Source organism: Lathyrus oleraceus, chromosome 2 (assembly GCF_024323335.1).
Source record: "Lathyrus oleraceus cultivar Zhongwan6 chromosome 2, CAAS_Psat_ZW6_1.0, whole genome shotgun sequence".
Lineage (NCBI taxonomy): Eukaryota > Viridiplantae > Streptophyta > Magnoliopsida > Fabales > Fabaceae > Lathyrus > Lathyrus oleraceus.
The window spans coordinates 311205518-311212352 of NC_066580.1; positions in this window are offsets into that span (position 1 = coordinate 311205518).

The following is a 6835-nucleotide window of genomic DNA, read 5'->3' on the forward strand; positions in this document are numbered from 1 at the left end:
CTTAGGGCTTGAAATTCTTCAATAGAAATCACTTTCATATCAAACCTCTTAGGTAATGATCTGATAATCTTTCTGGAAATGTCATGCAATTTGATGTAAAACTCACTCACAGTTTCATCTTCATTCATTTTCACATTCTCAAATTTTGTAGTTAGGAGTTGCAACCTTGTCATACAAACCTCGGATGTGCCTTCATGTGCAGTTTTTAGAATCTCATATGCTTCTTTAGCTTCTGGATACATTTTAATCATCCTAAATATGTTCTTGTTCACACCATTGAAATTCTCACTCAATGCCTTGGAGTTACCAAGGGCTTCATCATCTTCAACATCAGTCCAATCAGCCTCTAGTTTTTGGTTGGTTGTACCATCTTCAGAGGTAATCATTGGATGTTTCCATCCCTTAATCACAACTTTCCATGCTTTGTTTCCCAAAGATTTGAGAAAAACTGCCATTATCACCTTCCAATAATCATAGTTTGTGCCATCCAAAATAGGTGATTTGTTGACTAATCCTCCATCTTTAATTGGCTTAATTTGAGCAGAATTTGTCTTCCCTAGAGCTCACCCAACGGGCTAGGATGCATGCTCTAATGCCAATTGAACTTATGTTCCTCATGGGACAGATGTCGAACACGATGCTCCGGCAACGGGTGCGACAAGATATACCATAAATAATACATTAACTAGTAATAGATAATGGAGCAGAAAAGCAATAAAGAACACAATCAAATTGTTTACCCAGTTCGGTGAAACTACCATACATCTAGGGGGCTGAGTCCAAAACCCAAAAAAGGAAATTCAATATTAATAGTTTATTACATTTATACTTACAAGCAATAACAAATCATATGTTGTTCAATGCCTCTTCCTAATCCTGCCTAATGACTTTCTATTTAGAGTCTTCCCCTAAATATGAGAACCTACTCACTTTCTTCTTTGGCATAATCCCAGTGACATGGGTAAATAATAGTGATCAACTTCAATCTTCACAAGATAAAGAATGTTGAAAATTACAACTCAGCTAGACAAACCTTCTACACTAAGTTAGTGAAATATAGAGGTGTACATAAACAATGTTGATTATAACTCAACTAAACAAACCATATATACCAAGTTACTGGAACATAGAGGTGTACATAAAGATTCAACATTAATCATATTATGGCATTAGCATGAATACACTACACAAAATCTAACACTCTAAGATCTTCGGTGGGAGTGCTTGCTATCCAATGTAGGTTTGAGCTCCTTATATAACAATGTAACTCTGGGCTTTTCTTCTTGGATAATTGAAGGTGAGAAAAACAAGAAAGGGGGGGTTTGAATTGTTTTAAAAATAAGCGCTTTTCAAAATGAAAATCACACAAGGATTTTATACTGGTTCGCTTATAACACAAAGCTACTCCAGTCCACCCGGCCGAGGTGATTTCGCCTTCAACAAGGACTTAATCCACTAATCTTGAAAGATTACAAACAAACGTCTAAGAGAAAAAATCTCTTAGTCCTCTCAAGTATACAGACTACACAGAGTCACTTGAGGAAATCAACAAACAATAGATGAAAGATTTATGTAATCTAGAGTGCTTCTAAGAAAGCAAATATTACAGTATTAAGAACAAGAGTTTTTCACGTTATAAGCAAAAGCTTCGTGAAGATCTTTAGAGAGCAAGAGTGTTTTTCTTGAGCGTTGATGTTTCAGTATAATTTTGGCTTGTTGGCTTACTGATCCTTCAAAGTTGATTGCAGCCCATTTTATATATCAGTTGAAGTAGTAGTTGAAACTGGTGGATATTAAAATGAATTTACGCCATCACTTAAATAGCTTCTGCAGGATAACTTTCTCTCCTTGAAATGACTACTTACCACAAGTAGTATCTTCTTTATTGAAATTGGAGATTAACGTCTCTTTCTTAATTTAGGAAAACCATTTGCAAATCTTTACTTGACTTTAACGTTACTCTTTCATGATTAGCAATTCCATGCTCAGAGTATTTGTGTTTCTGAAGAATCTTGGAATCTTGCTTCTGATGTTGATCTCTTGTGAGTTCAGATAGTTTCTTCAGATAGCGCTGATAACTTCTGGAAGTTAGAGATAGCGTTGTTCAGAGTCAGAACATCTAGAGCTTACTTCTTGTTCAGATGCTTCTGATACTTTGCTGTTTTGCTCAGAGTTAGATTTTCTTGAACGTGTTTCCACTTCAGATGCTTCTGATTATTTGATAATTTGTATCTGATCTGGTTCTGTATCTGATGACATCATCAGATTTCTTCCTTCTTTCTTTAGAACTCTGCACACTTAGAAACTTTTCGTTAGGGTGCCATTTTTGGTTTCATCCTTTGTTATCATCAAAATCAAGGAATCTGTTGTAGAACAATTTTTGTTCTTACAATCTCCCCCTTTTTGATGATGACAAAACAAACTTAATTAGCAGATGAAACATGAATAATATCAGATCAGATAGACAGAAGCTCCCCCTGAGTTAGTGCTAGGGAGTTCAGAAGTTCTTACCAGAGCTTCTAAGTAAAGAGGTTTCTGAAACTTTCTGCAATTTCTTAAGTCCAAGCTAGATAATTTTATTTTTTAAGAAAAATATGTTGCAGAGTGTTTAAGGTATTAGACAATATTTTCATCAGAGCTATTAATGATTTCTCCCCCTTTTTGTCAGAATCAAAAAGACATAGTAAAAAAAAAATAATAAGTAAAGAGAAAAACTTGTATTCAGATAAAAGCACAAAGGCAACAAGAACTAGAAAAACATCAGATTCAGAGAAAATAAAAACAACAGGCAAGCAAAATAAATCCTAAGTGCCTAAGGGTTCGGAGGCGGAGGCATTCTCTGAAGCAACATAGCAAGCATGTTCTGGATGTTGTCGTTGACAGTATCTTGCTTGTCCATTCTGGCCCGGAGTTCATTCTGATCTTGCTTAAGTTCTTTCAGAGTCTGAAGAACCATAGGGATCACAGAAGAGAACTCCCCCAGAGTCAGAGCCTGCTGAGCTTCAGCTTCAGCAGCAGCTTGTGCTTCTGCATCCGCCAGAGCCTTAGCTTCAGCTTCCTTTAACCTTAGGATTTCAGCTTCCCCTGCTCTTTCTTCTTCTTCCAGCCTTCTAGCTTCTTCTTCAGCTTCCTTTGCCAATCTCTCTTCCTCTAGCCTTCTAGCTTCAGCTTCTCTGGCTAGTCTCTCTTGGAGTCTTGCCTCAGCATCTCTGATGTAGCCATTTCTGACTTGTTCAGAGATGCTCTTCAGCCTAAAAGCCTCAGAGGTCATCCAGCCAATGACTCTGTTCCAGTGTGTCCTTACAGATTCAGGATCATCACTGACTTCAGAGTTAGTGGTCAGAGACTTGATCTTTTGTACTGAAGCCCCTGCAACCAGTATGATGGATTCCTCAAGGGTAGGTACAGAAAGGTCAGGTTCAGAGGTAAGAGGTGGAGATGTTGGAGGGCTGAGATTTAGAGTTAGAGGTTCTGGTTCAGTTTCTGATTCAGGTTGAGGTTCAGATGTTTGGGGTGAAGCGTAAAGAGGATTTAAATCTAAAGGTTCAGTTTCAGTTTCAGATTCAGGTGCAGCAGAGGTGTTTGGTGGGTTGATATCAGAAGTGGGATGGTCAGAGGGTTGGTCTCCAGAAGGTTGTATTTCAGAAGTAAGGGTAGTTGTTTGTTGTGGTGGTGAAGTTATTTCAGGTTCTGTTGGTTGTTGTGAAGCGAGTTTTTGAGCATAAATTTGAGTTATGGTTGGGGAGTCAGGGTCAGAGTATTCTGGGTCAGAGGAGATAGAAACATATGGGGGTGATTCTGGTTCTGAGGATGATGAAGAGGAAGTGTTTTGGTTTAATTGGTCAGGTTTAGAGGGAGGTATGAAAGTACGGGCGATATTTAAAACTGGTGAAGGCTGTGAAGTTCTGGTGGTTGAAGGTGGAATTTCAGAGGTTGTATAGATGGGAGGTGTTGTGAGAGGATTAGAGGGAGGAGTAGAGGAAACCATCGAAGGTACAGAGGTAATGGAGGAACAGACATACCAGTAGAACTTTTCAGAGGAGCTGAAGATCTGCTTCCAGAAGCTTCTCCAATTCTTGCCTTCTTTGCCTGAGATGCTATCTTCTTCTCAGAGAGACCTCTCTTGTATCTGACGAAGTCTTCTTCTGAATCCAGACAGTCGTCGAGGCTGAAGTCAGAGATGTCAACACCATCATCCAGCAGACGCTGAAGATAGATAGCAACAGCATCTCTGGGTTCATTCTTGAAGAACCTGGCAAGGCCATGAGGCATCTTCCTCTGATCTTTCAAAGAATCCCAGGATGTGTCCAGAGTGGGTCTGACTTGAATCTTCTTAATTATCCCCATACTCTTGAGATTTCTGGCGTTCAGAGGCTTCCCAACATCTATTGCCAGATCATCCATCAGTTTGGTCTTTTCCAGATGATCTACCAGTCCATTCTCGATGAAAACATCCGATAGCAATCTTCCCAGAGGGATGTAGGATCTGGGCTTCATGTTGTTTCTGGTTTCTCTGACAGAATCTCTCAGATATCTGAAAAGGAGAGCAGGGAGGCAGATCTTCACACCCTTCTGAATGCAATACAGAATGCATTTCTGGTCTGCATTGATGTAGTCAGAGGAGTTAGAGGCTGGACGGTGGTGAATAGTTCCCAGAATGATCTTCAGCCACACTCTGAGGTTCTGATGCAGCTCTTTGTTCTTTGAAGGATTTCCTTCAGTGTTGGGTTTGAAGATTGTTGGATGGATTACATCAGTAATGCGCTTTGACCTAGGAGGGATGTTGTAAATCCTTTTTCCTCCAGCTCTCTCCATGTTCAGTAAGGAGGCAATTGACCCTTCAGTAATAACAATCTTTACCCCCAGAACATAGGAGACGATGAAGTGGTCATCTGCATCTGCAAATCTCCAGAACTCCTTGATGAGAAGAGGGTAAACAGGACCATAAAGCCTTTGGAAGTAGTTTTCCCATCCTTGTTTACGAAGCTCTTCAGTAAGATCAACGCCATTTCTCTTCAAGTTGTCGAAATCAACTAGCGATTCACACAACACGTCCAGTCCTTCAAAAGGGGTTGAAAGGTTAATATGGCGTTCACGGTCAAGAACATGGGGTTCTTTGTAAACAGGGGTGATGGTGACGCCTGTAACCGTTGGAGTTGGAATGCTTGAAGTTTGAGCAGTAGAGCTTGATTCCATTTCTTGAGAGAAGTTAAAGACTTGTTGTTGTTGAGCGTCCATGGTGAAGAAGAAGAAGATTGATGAAGATGAAGAGCTTTCAGAGAATGCTTCAGAGAGGTTTAGGGTTTTAGAGTGAGTGAGAGTGATAAGTGTGTGAAATGTGAGAAAAGTGTTTATATACTCTAAGTAAAACACATGCAAAACGACACATCAATTTGCGTTAGTACACAGCTCAAGATTGCACGCTTGGGGGGAAAATGATTACAGCTAATTAATGAATGTCTAATCCCAACAGTACGCACACTGCTCAAGGAGATTTCAAACGTCTGTCCTTTGAATTTCTTTTGACAGCTGTCTAGAAGTTCTAGGGTTAGACGCTTAGTGCTCCACGTGTTGATGTATCTGATCTTCAGGAATACCAAAAGATTGATTCCTGGAGATTTCTAACTCAGATATCTTCTTAACTGGTAGAAGTATCAGAGTCAGAGGCAGAAGTACATTTGTTTTTATATCAGAGTCTCATTTTACATTTTCAGAGCCACACTTCATTCAGGGCAATTTTTAATGTTCAGATTTTCTAAGATGAAAAGAAATCTATCTTCAGCTAGAGGCTTAGTAAAGATATCTGCCCATTGATGTTCTGTATCAATGAACTTCAATGTTACTATCCCTTTCTGAACATAGTCTCTGATAAAATGATGTTTTATTTCAATGTGTTTGGCTCTGGAATGTAGAATGGGATTCTTACTTAAACAAATAGTAGCAGTATTATCACAAAAGATAGGAATGTTACTCTCAAAGATTTGCAGATCTTCTAACTGATGCTTCATCCAGAGCATCTGAGTTGTGCACAGTGACGTTGAGATATATTCTGCTTCTGCAGTTGATAGAGCAATTGTTGATTGTCTTTTGCTAGCCCAGGATATCAGATTGTTTCCCAGAAGCTGGCAATTTCCAGATGTGCTTTTTCGTTCTAATCTATCTCCTGCATAATCTGCATCACAGTAACCCGAGAGTCTATACTCTGATGTTTTCTCATACATCAGGCCCAGGTTAGGAGTTCCTTTCAGATACTTAAGAATTCTTTTAACTGCTGTTAAATGAGATTCTCTAGGATCTGATTGGAATCTGGCACAAAGACAGACACTAAAGAGAATATCAGGACGAGTAGCAGTCAGATAGAGAAGAGAGCCTATCATACCTCGATAGAGCTTCTGACAAACCTTGTTGCTTACCTCTTCTTTTTCAAGAATGCAAGTTGGGTGCATGGGAGTTTTTGCAGAGTTACATTCAGTCATGTCAAACTTCTTCAGAACGTCTTTAATGTACTTGCTTTGATGAACGTACGTGACTTCTGGAGTTTGATTAATTTGAATTCCCAGAAAGAACTTTAGTTCTTGCATTAAACTCATTTCAAATTCTGCCTGCATTAACTTAGAAAATTCTTGGCAAACAGAGATATTAGCAGAACCAAAAATAATATCATCAACGTAAATCTGCCATATCATGAGATCATTATTAAGGTTTTTACAGAAGAGTGTAGAATCAACTTTCCCTCTGATAAAATTTTGTTCCAGAAGAAAATTGTTTAAACGTTCATACCAAGCTCTGGGAGCTTGTTTAAGTCCATATAAAGATTTTTTAAGTTTAAAAACAT